This window comes from Schistocerca gregaria, chromosome 3, assembly GCF_023897955.1.
Source record: "Schistocerca gregaria isolate iqSchGreg1 chromosome 3, iqSchGreg1.2, whole genome shotgun sequence".
NCBI lineage: Eukaryota > Metazoa > Arthropoda > Insecta > Orthoptera > Acrididae > Schistocerca > Schistocerca gregaria.
Genome location: NC_064922.1, coordinates 763,208,038 through 763,221,564, shown reverse-complemented (window position 1 = coordinate 763,221,564; position 13,527 = coordinate 763,208,038). Strand labels below are relative to the sequence as shown.

General features: G+C 41.4%; 1 non-coding gene across 1 annotated transcript; it reads left to right on the top strand.

The window, feature by feature from the left end:
* The first annotated feature begins 258 nt into the window (after positions 1 to 258).
* Trnat-ugu (transfer RNA threonine (anticodon UGU)) lies at positions 259 to 333 on the top strand. The gene has a single exon. It is a non-coding gene; the product is annotated as a tRNA-Thr (tRNA).
* Positions 334 to 13,527: the final 13,194 nt, after the last annotated feature.

Here is a 13,527-nt window from a genome sequence, read left to right as displayed (position 1 = left end):
CACCCTAGCAGCTAACAGGCGTTGATATACATCATTCGGGACATGTTGAAAATGTGTGCCCCAACCAGGACTCGAACTCGGGCTCTCCTGATTACATAGCAGACGCTCTATCCATTTGAGGCACCGAGGGCACAGAGGATAGTGCGCCTGCAGTATCGTATATCTTGCTCTCTCCCCGTGAGACCCACATTCCCAACATGTCCACATCATTACATTCGTATAGCAGGGATAAGTCCCTACAGGAGTACTATCCTCTGTGCCCTCGGTGGCTCAGCTGGATAGAGCATCTGCCATGTAATCAGGAGAGCCCGGGTTCGAGTCCCGGTCGGGGCACACATTTTCAACATGTCCTGAATGATGTATCTAAACGCCAGTTTGCTGCTAGGGTGTCGATTTAATTGCCATTCCATTCTTCCTTTCCTTCGTCGCATTGTGAACTGACGATATCGACCACGAAATGTGTGGGACCTTCATGGAAATCGCAATAACAAAAAAAAGTGAGCTCTTCTTATAGGTGGGTAAGTTAGTACCGATGTTAAGAATTTACGCATATGACGTTATACTATGCATGAATGCATTTTACTTGACGTTCTGAGGATTGGTTAAGCCCGTATAGTGTCAAATATAATTTTTTAGCAACATGAGGCCTATTGTGTTTGAAGCCAACCATTACAGACGTATTTAAAAAGAGCTGACATAATATTTAGCGTATCGTATCTAGTATCGCAGTTACGTAATGATTATGGGTAGCTGATATTCGAGGAGAGTTATGAGAGCAGCAGCGACTATGAAACCCTTGAAGAAATCAGTGTTTAAGAATCACATCGTCTACACGGTCATATAAACCTCACCGAGCATAGGAAAGACTGGCGTGATCAACAATCCAATATTTTACTCACTTCGAGACATCTTAAGATTTCGCTACTTCCTGTACACCACATTTCAGAAGATTGCGACTTCTCTAGGAGTTTTCTTTTGGAAGTAGATTTTCGACCCCATGAGATATCGGGTAAAGTCCATGATTTACAGGTATAATGATCTGACAGATGTCATTTGCATGTAACTGACGTTTGTAGGTATGTAGCACTGTTGAACCATCATTGACGTGTTCACTTTGAACTTGTGTGCATTTTATGTTGGTTTGACGTTAGAATTTTCCATAATTGTACCTTTATGTACATTGCAGTTGTGAACAGTCGATGAAATGGACTGGCCCTGTAAAGAGAAAAAAAAGATTATAGAATTGATCTGGATATGGCGATTTAATTTCGCTGAGATTAATCTTATACGAGCTGGGCGAATAAATTTCTGTAATAAGTAGAACCAAGTTGTTTAGTGTTTAAGACCGCTCTCAACACTTCTGATAACGTCAGGTAACGATCTTGACTTTATCCAGTTTTTTACGTGTCTTCGCGGTAGTCACGCCAAGTGTTTCAGGAACACCGAAGACAAATTGCAGTAGCTGGACGGAGATGTTAAAAGGAGTCTTCACTAGTATTCCAGTTCTTTCTGGTTGGCGACCTTGTAGTACTCAAGGACTGTAGATCGGTATGAAAGCGCTTCACTGGAGATGCAAGTTATGAGATACTTAGTACCACGAAAGTGGATTACTGCGTGCGCTCTTGAGTGGGTGCATGTTTCCATTAGTGGCAAGCGCGATAAAACTGTCAGAGGCTATATCAAAATGCAGAAAGCGTTGCTGCGGTGGCCAGCCCACACATTACACTTCTTTCCCGGGTACACGTTTCCGCGCGGAAAAAATGCCCATCTGCACAAACAGCGGAGTAAACTAGGTAAGCTTTGCTTGCGCCAGCCAGCCCGTGCGTATTAGGCAAAGTGGCCTCACTCTCGGTCCATTATATGCAGTGGATGCTAAGTTATACATCAGAGGAGAAAGTTTCGCCAGGTGCGGAAGGCACTCAGGGAATACCGCACGTCTGCGAGCCGCGCCACGCCGCGGCAGCCAGCGAGGACCAGCCTGCGAGCTGCAGCACGGCACTCGGCGCAAACAAAATTCCCGTCTGCTGCACTGTAGGGCTCCCCTGGGAAACGCACGTACAAAGGGACCGCGAGTGTTGCTGGCTTCCTGGACAGTGGCAAACAAACAGGTGTGTGTGTGTGTGTGTGTGTGTGTGTGTGTGTGTGTGTGGGCGCGCGCGCGCGCGTTGTGGCGGAGACGGCCAATGCACAGTAGCAGACAAGTGGTTACGACAAGCAATTTTGATGCTCAGGGGGTTCCATGCAGCCAAGGAACGATTAAGGAAATCTAAACGAAGTAGCGGACTGTCTAAGGTCACCGAAGAGGTACTAAGAACGATTCGTGTTCATGATTCACGGAAATATGTCTCTTTTACAAATTGTGACATTGTGACGAAAAAGCTTCGAGCAATCTATGACAATATTTGCTTAGTGGACCATGTAACGTATGTAGATTAGGCCCATGACGGACATTTTACTAGCAGCAGCTTCCCTTGTTTTCTAATACGGAATGCCATTTCATAATGTTATTACACGTACTTAGTCGAATTTGATGTTTCAACTTATTTTATTTTGTTTCATTGCCATTTGGTTGCCTGTAAAGTTACGGCAGCCTCCTGTTGAGACAGACTGTGCAGACAGAAAAGGATGATTGTTGTTATTATGTTATGTTTTGAATGTATGTTTGCCCATTCCCCATTTCCTTCAATTTTCTTAAAATTTTGTTACTGTAACACAAATAAGTTACTGGCGAATTTGGAAAAATTTTGTCAGTGCATTTACGGCAATTGAAATGGCACAGAGCAGCCTCCCATATGATATACATTTCTATAATCCAATGCTTCTGAATCATCATCATCATCATCATCATTTAAGACTGATTATGCCTTTCAGCGTTCAGTCTGGAGCATAGCACCCTTATAAAATTCCTCCATGATCCCCTATTCAGTGTTAACATTGGTGCCTCTTCTGAAGTTAAACCTATTACTTCAAAATCTTTCTTAACCGAATCCAGGTACCTTCTCTTTGGTCTGCCCCGACTCCTCCTACCCTCTACTGCCATTGCTCCCATCTACTAATACCTGCAATCATCCTAGCTACTTTCATATCCGTAACCACAACATTGTTGATAAGGTAACCTGAATCCACCCAGCTTTCGCTCCCATACAACAAAATTGGTCGAAAGATTGAACGGTGCACAGATAACTTAGTCTTAGTACTGACTTCCTTCTTGCAGAAGAGAGTAGATCGTAGCTGAGTGCTCACTGCATTAGCTTTGCTACACCTCGCTTCCAGTTCTTTTACTATGTTGCCATCCTGTGAGAATATGCATCCTAAGTACTTGAAACCGTCCACCTGTTCTAACTTTGTTCCTCCTATTTGGCACTCAATCCGTTTATGCTTCTGAATATTTCAAATAATACATACACGATATATTTTGTGTTAGCAGAAGAGCTAACACCGTGTTACGAGTGGAGGCCGAAATTCACGCATATTAGCTCACGCCGCTGGCGTGAGGAGGGACGAACCATACTGACGTGAGGTCTGGAACATTACAAGGAATGAGAATTCAGAAAGCGGGCGTAATTACTTTCATACTTAACTTTAACCCATTAATGATGAACGTCGCTCTTGTCGGTACATGATTCACGATATTATCTGCTCAGAATATATTCTTGAAGTAATTATAGTAACTGAATTGGCGCCTTGCTAGGTCGTAGCAAATGACGTAGCTGAAGGCTATGATTACCTTTCGTCTCTGCAAATGAGAGCGTATGTAGACAGTGAACCATCGCTAGCAAAGTCGGCTATACAACTGGGCGAGTGCTAGGGAGTCTCTCTAGACTAGACCTGCCGTGTAGCGGTGCTCGGTCTGCAACCACTGATAGTGGCGACACGCGGGTACGATGTATACTAACGGACCGCGGCCGATTTAAAGGCTACCACCTAGCAAGTGTGGTGTCTGGCAGTGACACCACAATATATAGCAAGGTTTGGTAGTTACACTTGGTGTTTAGAAGTTGATAAGGAATGATGAGTCTCTTGTGTCTAATGACAGTTAATATTTTTCGTGTTGTCGAACGGATTGGGATCGCAGTATGTAAGTTTCTACGAATTTTCTTGATTCTATTCGAGACTTTTACTTTTTCCCATTCTTTCCTCTCTGTTTCTCTGTGTCTGTTTTAATACAAAACTATTATGTATACTAACAAAATTGTTTGACTTATCTGGTAATAAAAAGCTGTTTATGGTCACTAGAATAGATAACAAGAATAGGTAATACTGTTTTGCAGAACTGTTTTTACGTCGTTCCATTGATTTTCTGTATGCCATTTATCTACTCTTGATAGACGAGTAGAATGCACGAGTGTAGCCTGTCTTTGTTTCATTTAAATACAAACATTTGAAATGTCATGAGCAGTTGTGAAGCTGTATTGTATTGTTTCCTGAGATTCCTGATGTGACATAGGTGCTACTATATCTTCTTAGACAGTACAATTTTATAACTTTATCTTGACTTATAGTCGTGACTGATTTACTGATGACGTGTGGGATTAATTCTGTGGCGTCCAGTGACATTTTTATTCCATTTTACTGATGTGCCTGTGCTTTACCCCGAGCTCCCATCTGGCAGGCGTGCTGCGTTGAGCGCATTGCCTTCATTTGATAATATTTTCACTACTCAGCTCGAATTTTTTCTGTAGTTAAACTGCTTCGATTGTGTATAGAGACTACGCAACCTTTTAATATAGGTGACTATAACAATGAAGTCTCCTTTCCTATTAATTTTACTGTATAACGTGTAAACACAATGATTTCTGTTTTATCTTCTATTTTCGTTGTATAAAATGTCAACTAAATTCTTAAATACTTAGCTGTAAGAAGGTCTTTGAAAGCATGCAAACTGACTCCCAGCGGCGACGTCCAGCGGGCATAGATGGAGGTACTTTTTTTTTTATCGCTGCAGGGCAGTATAACTGAGTCTCTCTCTCTTCGTGTGCAGTAAGTTTGCTTCATTAGTGCTCTTTCCACAGCGTAATTTTAGTTGTTTGACGAAGCTGAAATTGAGAATGATTGTCACAGCACCACGTCTTCTCTCAGTTATGTATATGTTGTACAGTTGTTTTATACATGTTTTCTGCTTTGCATTCATATAATTCAGAGTGTTTTTGTAAATTAGGCTACCACGATGTACTTTATTAAATTAATAGCCTGATTCGAAGTAAACATCGTGTTCCAAGACTGGAATTATAATGAAGCGAACCTATCTCTTTGTCGAGCTACGAATTCAAAACATAATGAAAACAGTATCTTCGGCCAACAATTTATTTAATCGTCTACACTGATAACACTCCTTTAGTAATAGACCCCATCTGCCAACGCTTTAACAAATCTCAGGGGCACTTTTGAAATTAAGTCTTTATGATACTTTTTAGTTCTGTGAGCTAAGTGTTTTTAATCTCATCTATGTTTGGGAAACAGCTGATCTTTGAGCTTCTCTTCACGAACAGATACAATTCTCACAGGGTAATATCTAGCGAATGTAGAGGCTGAGGCATGACTGCAGTACTGTTTTTGTCCAAAACTTTAAGAACAGGAAACGGTGGGAGCAGGTGGATTGTGGTAGTGCCTCAGCCTGAATTGTTTCGCCACAAATCCTGGCTTCCGTTTTTTCACGCAAACGGCGTTTAGCTTGTAAGTGGTACTTCTTATTGACAGTTCGACCTTTTGACAGGAACACACTAGGTCGTTAGCGTCGAAGAAAGCAGTCATAGTACTATACTTGATAGTACTTTTAGTGACTTTCTCGGTCTTGGTGATCCAGAATCGTTCCACTGAGATGACTGAAATTTGTTTTCACCTTCATGTCAGTAAACGTATGTTTCATCACCTGTTTTGCGTCGTTCGGTAGTGCTACATCTCTTTTGACCTAATATAGCTGCTCCTGTGCTACTTGAAGTCGCGCTGATTTTATGCGAGATTCAACAGTTTTTTTTACCAATTTTAATATCACACGTTTCATATCTGATTAGTTTTCCTGACATGAACCTGCTAATATGATAACATCATTAACAGTTTCTCTGACTGTTATTACACGATGTTTCGTTTTTTTCAACTTTCCTATGATTTCATCAACCACTGAAGTGCTCAGGTGTCAGGGCGCTCGTCACTTTCAACATTTCACAACCTTCATTGAAACCTTACACCAGTCAAAAACAGCTGTTTTTTCATACTAGATTCACCAAAAACTATATTAAACATGTCCAAAACTTTCAGTAACTTAATCCTTTCTTGTAGCAAAATTAATGCAAATTCTATGACCGATTTCTATACAATATACATATTCAAAGACATGGCCGAAATACATGTAACAGCTGACTAGAAACTGAATATCCAATAAGGCTAACATCGTAGCTCGAAGTACGGTGTGCAACGAATTCACGTACTTGAAAGCATATACTGACCTTATTTGGGCATTTTCCTATAATACAGTATGGGGAAAACGAAACTGACACGGGAGACTGACGTCCGACTGATCATTTGTAGTGAACGTCAGAGAAGATGCTGGGAATGACCAACGTTGACTTTCGATGCAGAGCTGTGCTCTAGATATTAAATTGTTAGGCACTCATAGCAGTTCTGATGAACAATGTTCTGCTGTAGCACTCCTGATGTGAGAATTGATTGAGTGGACCGGACACTTCAGTTTGCCCCGTACGTCAAGAAGCACAGAAACTGAAACGTGATCGACGTTGTCAGCAAATAGCATTGCCTCTGCTAATTGTCACCTTATAGAAACACCTCACACTCATGATACAAGCTGTCGAGGCGGGGTGATTTGTTGGTCCGCCTTACTTGAACATCCGTACACTCGTTCATCTTTGGTTCATCTCTGGCGTGTTGACCTACGAATGGATTGAAGCCATTAGCATTTTGATGAAAGAATCGTGTTACGATGCGGATAGCGTACACTGTTCAGGAAACACCATGCCTGAGATTATGCAGCAGGTCTTCATGAAATACTGGCGGGAAATTTTTGATGCATACCTGGCCGGCTGAACTGCCCCTCATTTGAAGGAACCAAGAAAGAGTATGCAGAACTTATGATTCCATCTCCCTCAGAAATCGCTTGCAGGATTCAATACGCGAAATGTAGTCTGGAGGCTTTATATATAATAGTAAAAATTTCATAAACACAGATACAGCTCTTTTTCCGATAACGTTTAGACACGATAATCTCCTAATTCTAGGTTCCAAAGATACAATGAAATGACAAAACTCATGATATATACAGGGTGTTACAAAAAAGTACGGCCAAACTTTCCGGAAACATTCCTCACACACAAAGAAAGAAAATATGTTTTGTGGACATGTGTCCGGAAACGCTTAGTTCCCATGTTAGAGCTCATTTTATTACTTCTCTTCAAATCATATTAATCATGGAATGGAAACACACAGCAACACAACGTACCAGCGTGACTTCAAACACTTTGTTAAAGGAAATGTTCAAAATGTCCTCCGTTAGCGAGGATACATTCATCCACCCTCCGTCGCATGGAATCCCTGATGCGCTGATGCCGCCCTGGAGAATGGCGTATTGTATCACAGCCGACCACAATACGAGCACGAAGTCTCTACATTTGGTGCCGGGGTTGCGTAGACAAGAGTTTTCAAATGGCCTCATAATGAAAGTCAAGAGGGTTGAGGCCAGGAGGGCGTGGACTCCATAGAATTGGTCCGCCTCTACCAATCCATCGGTCACCAAATCTGTTGCTCAGAAGCGTACGGACACTTCGACTGAAATGTGCAGGAGCTCCATCGTGCATGAACCACATGTTGTGTCGCAATTGTAAAGGCACATGTTCCAGCAGCGCAGATAGAGTATCTCGTATGAAATCGTGATAACGTGCTCCATTGAGCGTATGTGGAAGAACATAGGGCCCAATCAAGACATCACCCACAATGCGTGCTCAAACGTTCACAGAAAATCTGTGTTGATGACTTGATTGCACAATTGCGTGCGGATTCTCGTCAGCCCACACATGTTGATTGTAAAAATTTACAATTTGATCACGTTGTAATGAAGCCTCATCCGTAAAGAGAACATTTGCTCTGAAATGAGGATTGACACATTGTTGGATGAACCATTCGCAGAAGTGTACCCTTGGAGGCCAACCAGCTGCTGATGGTGCCTGCACACGCTGTACATGGTACGGAAACAACTGTTTCTCCCGTAGCACTCTCCATAGAGTGACGTGGTTAACGTTACCTTGTACAGCAGCAACTTCTCTGACTTTAGGGCTCTTGTCAATTGCACGAAGAATTGCCTCGTCCGTTGCAAGTGTCCTCGTCGTTCTAGGTCTTCCCCAGTCGCGAGTCATAGGCTGGAATGTTCCGTGCTCCCTAAGACGCCGATCAATTGCTTCGAACGTCTTCCTGTCGGGACACCTTCGTTCTGGAAATTTGTCTCGATACAAACGTACCGTGCCTCGGCTATTGTCCCGTGATAATACATACATCAAATGGGCATCTGACAACTCCGCATTTATAAACATTGCAGTGACTGCAAAATCACGTTCGTAATGAACACTAACCTGTTGATGCTACGGGCTGATGTGCTTGATGCTAGTACTGTATAGCAACGAGTCGCATGTCAACACAAGCACCGAAGTCAACATTACCTTCCTTCAACTAGGCCAACTGGCGGTGAATCGAGGAAGAACAGTATATACTGAAGAAAATGAAATGAGCTCTAACATAGAAATTAAGCGCTTCTTGCCACATGTCCACATAACATCTTTTCTTTATTTGTGTGTGAGGAATGTTTCCTGAAAGTTTGGCCGTACCTTTTTGTATCACCCTGTAGATATGTACATACATAGTTGGCGGTAGTGCCGCGTGCACTAAGTATAAAAGGGCAGTGCATATGCTGAGCTGTCACTTGTACTCATGTGCTTCACATGAAAAGGTGATTATGGCCGCACGATAGGTATTAACAGACATTGAACGCGGAATGGTGGTTGGAGCCAGACGCATGCGACATTCGCTTTCGGGAATCGTTAGGGAATCCAATATTCCGAGATCCTCAGTGCCAAGAGTGTACCGAGAATACCAGATATCAGGCATTACTTCTCACCATGGACCTCACAGTGACCGACGGCCTTTACTTAACGACCGAGATCAGTGGCGTTGGCATAAGTTGTCGGTGCTAACAAACAAGCAACACTGCGTGAAACAATCGCAGAGGTCAATGTGGGACGTACAACGAACATACCTGTTAGGACAGTGCAGCGAAATCTAGTGCTAATGGGCTATGACTGCGGAAGACCGACGAGAGTGCCTTTGGTAATGGCACGACATCACCCACAGTGCCTTTCCTATGCTCCTCACCATTTCGATTGGACTCTATACGACTGGAAAACCATGGCCTCATGAGATGAGTGCCAATTTTAGCCGGTAAGAGCTGATAGAAGGGTCTGACTATGGTGCAGACTCCACGAAGCAATGGATCAAAGGTGTCAACAAGACACTGCAAGCTGATAGTGGCTCTATAATGCTACGGGCTGTGTTTACATGGAATGGACTGGGTCTTCCGCTCCAGCTGAACCAAATGAGACCATTTGCAGCCGTTCATGGACTTCATGTTCACAAACGACTACGTAATTCTTATGTGTGATAGTTCGCCATGTCACAGAATCGCAGTCGTTGAAGAACTTTCTGGAGGCTCTACTTCATTAGAGTAATGGTTTCCAGTGTTCGAGCTCCTAACGGATGGTTTTTAATTTTCTACATAGTCCGTTCCGTGACAAGCTGCCTCTAAGCTTTGGTTGAAAACTTTGCTGGAGATATTTGGTTAAACACTTCTAGTCTTAAATTCTTGCGAAAGCGTTTTCCACGACTTGTACTTCGCACAACCCGGACAATGAGCGAGGACGTTCGATCGCGGGCACAGTTTTCTGTAGCATTTAACTGGTCCCTAAAAAGTCATTATCTCTCATTCATTCAAACGTAATGACGGAGCGAGTTATGAGAACAAAGCATCTGGAAGATGCACCTGTGCAGAAATTTGGCAGCAACCGATTAATGCATCTAAATTCGTTTTTCTAGCATTTTCTGTGGTGAGTAATCTCTTGTTCATTAAAGAGAATCAATTTTAAATATTTTTCCGACCATTTTTATTTTACTGCGAGCAAAAAATATTTGTACAAATATAATGTAAAACTGATGTGTTTCAAAAATATAAATACGCTTTTACTCATTAAATTTGCAAGACCATGAAGATGGCGTGCAACAAGCGTCGAATTCCCACGAAACGTGCCACCCGTTTGGACACGCAAATGATTAGTATTCGCGCGCGACCGCAAAGAGAACAAAGAACTGTGAGATACCTAGAGCAATGCTGTTTCACTGTTGATTTAGAGGAAATACAAGTGAGACACCGATATTACGTAATTTATTTTGTCCTGGAACAGTTGTTCGTTTCACTTACAGCGGTGCATTTCAGGCTACACTTTTTTTTTATTTCTTCAAACATCACCGAATTTCGCAAACTACATAATCAGCATCCGGAAAGTGAGAGCTAGCTGTGTTTAGTCTTCAAATGTTCCATAGCAACAGAGAACTTAATAAGGGGCCGTTAGAGCATTTAGCACATAAAACACATATATTTGTAAAAAAATAACGCAGTTATGTTATTGTAACTGTAATTTCGTAAATTCCTGTCCATCTTTGTCAGCGTTTCGTAGGATAACAACCTATACCCAGTCCCAATCAAAGCTGTGTCTCATTGTATTTGTGTAACTATCCCCGTCGTAATCATTAGACTGACGTACTAAATTTCTCCGCAACAGCAATTTGAAATTAAAGTTTTTGCTCATTGAACGGGCAACACTATCACGAGATTTACTAGATCCCTTCAGGCTAAAAACCGGGAAGTAGCCAGTACAATTAATATAACGCGAATTAAGTTTATTGAAACATCGTTTATGAATCTGTTGAGTAGTTCCTTGGTATGCAGTATTCTGTCGTAGAATTATCATTCTAAGTACATTATTATTTAACGTCTCATTCAGAAAAGTTAACAGATTTGTTCAGATTAACAAAGATGTGCGCGTTTGCATTTTCGCGCACGTTTGAGTCACAGTAATTACAGTACAAAGTACGGTAGTACCTTTCCCAACATTTGGTATGAAGTCCATTTTCTTCAAATCAAGGCATTTCATTTTTAAATCGAAAAGTAATAATTTGTCTCCGTTCTCGTGATGCATGTACGTACGGGCAAGCTACACGCTGTGGCTGAATTACGAGAGCTGTTATATGCCCAGATATCGAGAACTGTTTTATAAATAATAAATTAGCTATACAGTGGACTTGTCCAAAGACGACTAACAAACGTGCTGTTCTTTAGTAGTAATTCTTTTTTCGTACTCAGTTGATAAGCAGTGAGCACCTTTAAGGTTTCAGATTTTGCACTACGCTTGACGATAATCACGTATTTTATTACTAACAATATAGCACATTGTACACTGCGGTGACAAAAGTGATGGAATAGCGATATGCATGGACACAGAATACATCAGTACTGCTTACACAAGGTATGCAAGTGCAATGCATTGGCAGAGCTGTAATTTATACTCAGGTTATTCACATGAAAAGCTTTCTGACATGATTATGAGTCCACGACGGGAATTAACAGACTTTGAACGGGGAATGGTCGTTGGAGTTGATGCATGGTACATTCCATGCTGGAAATCGTCACGGAATTCAATATCCCGCGATTCGCAGTGCCAAGAGTGTGCCGAGAACGCCACATTTCAGCCATTGCGTCTCAACATGGACAACACAGTGGCCGACGGCCTTTACTTAACCACGAGAGCAGCGACGTCTCCATAGAGTTTTCAAAGCTAACATACGAGCAACACCTTGTAAAATAGCCCCAGAAAACAATGCACGATGTACGATGTACATATCCCTTGGAACAGTACAGTGAAATTTGGAGTTAATGAGTTACGTCTGCAGATGACCACACAGGTTCCGTTGCTAACAGACCGTAATAGCTTGCAGTCCATCTTCTGGGTTCTCCTGAGCCAAGCATCTTTCTTGGATACAAGTCAATCAGAGCGCTTCTAAGCCGGCAAACACACATTTAGATCTCCCAGTCACAACCCAGTATTTCACCGACCTTTAAAATGAGACCTCCAGTGAATCAGTATGCACTCCTGAATCGGCCATCCAATTCTCTGCAACTCTTACTTGGGGATCATCTAAATTCGATCTTTGTCCCCCCATGTCTTGCAAAACACAATTATCACAAAATCAAATATCACAATGGTATTTCAAAGTCTAAATTGTCTGTATTATTGTTCCATAAGTGTACAAAATATAGGTGTCTCACTTATGGTGTTATGTAAAGGCTAAAATTCCCTTGAGACCTAAAATTCGATGATTCACCCAAAAATAAAGTGCCAAAAAGTTAGTTCCGTGGCTTGATTCTTTGTCATACTAATAGAAATACGTATACACATTGGCATTTCGATCATAAGTCCTTCTTGAAGCTATGTTACTGGTGGTACGAAGACGGAACGTTCATCACCTGAGTTATTAGAAGTTTTGTAGTAATGTTTCGCCTCTTGTATGTAAGGTACGGGTGTAAGATGTTTCCCAGTAACTTTAAGGTCACTGAACGATCTACTTGCGTGTCATCAACCAACAGACACACACAGATCGCCTTCAAATGGAGACTTTTCTGGATTTTTGAAAGGATTCACCTTTTCATTATACACAGGAAACGACTCATTCTTTACATTTGTTTGGTAGTTTTAGGAAAATCCAGCTTAACTGAATCTTTCAATTTGAATATACATATGAAACGTCTGACTTCTTTTCCTGGTTTCATAAATACACAAAGGGGTGGTTTTCAAATTCCAAAACATACCCGGTTTTTTTCTGTGTACTACCTTCCCCTCACATTACCTTTGTTCCATCTTGCAATTCTTCGGTTCAAGAGTATTTGGGGATTTTAATTTAGTCTTTTATTTTCCATTACACTTTCAATAGACCATTCCACATCTTATTTGGTGTAACATAGCAACGCTACCCCGTATTCTATCGAAACTTGCTGGGTCCACAGTGTCCAGCCATCACATTCATATAAAATACAACTATCATTTTTAAGCAGGTTCATGTGGAACAAAGGTTTATAAACAGATGATTTGTATATCCACTAATGTAGTAAATATACTTGGAGCCATAGTTTTCTTTCAGTCGTCTAGTTTATGGCCACATTCACATGTTTACAGTAAATTCCTATGTTTTGTATGTTAGTACAAGTTCGCATTTTATACAGTTAGGCAGTCTTCCACATGATCAAATATACCACCTATTCTGTAGTTATAAATCCTAGCTTCCAGTCTGTGAACAAAATGTTATTTAGACAAGATTCATGTCAGAGCATTTTATAAAATCAGTAAGATGATTACCAATAAGTTTCCTCATTCCTGGATTTGTCATTTGACGTTAAACTTTGTGAGAAACATTTACTTTAGAATA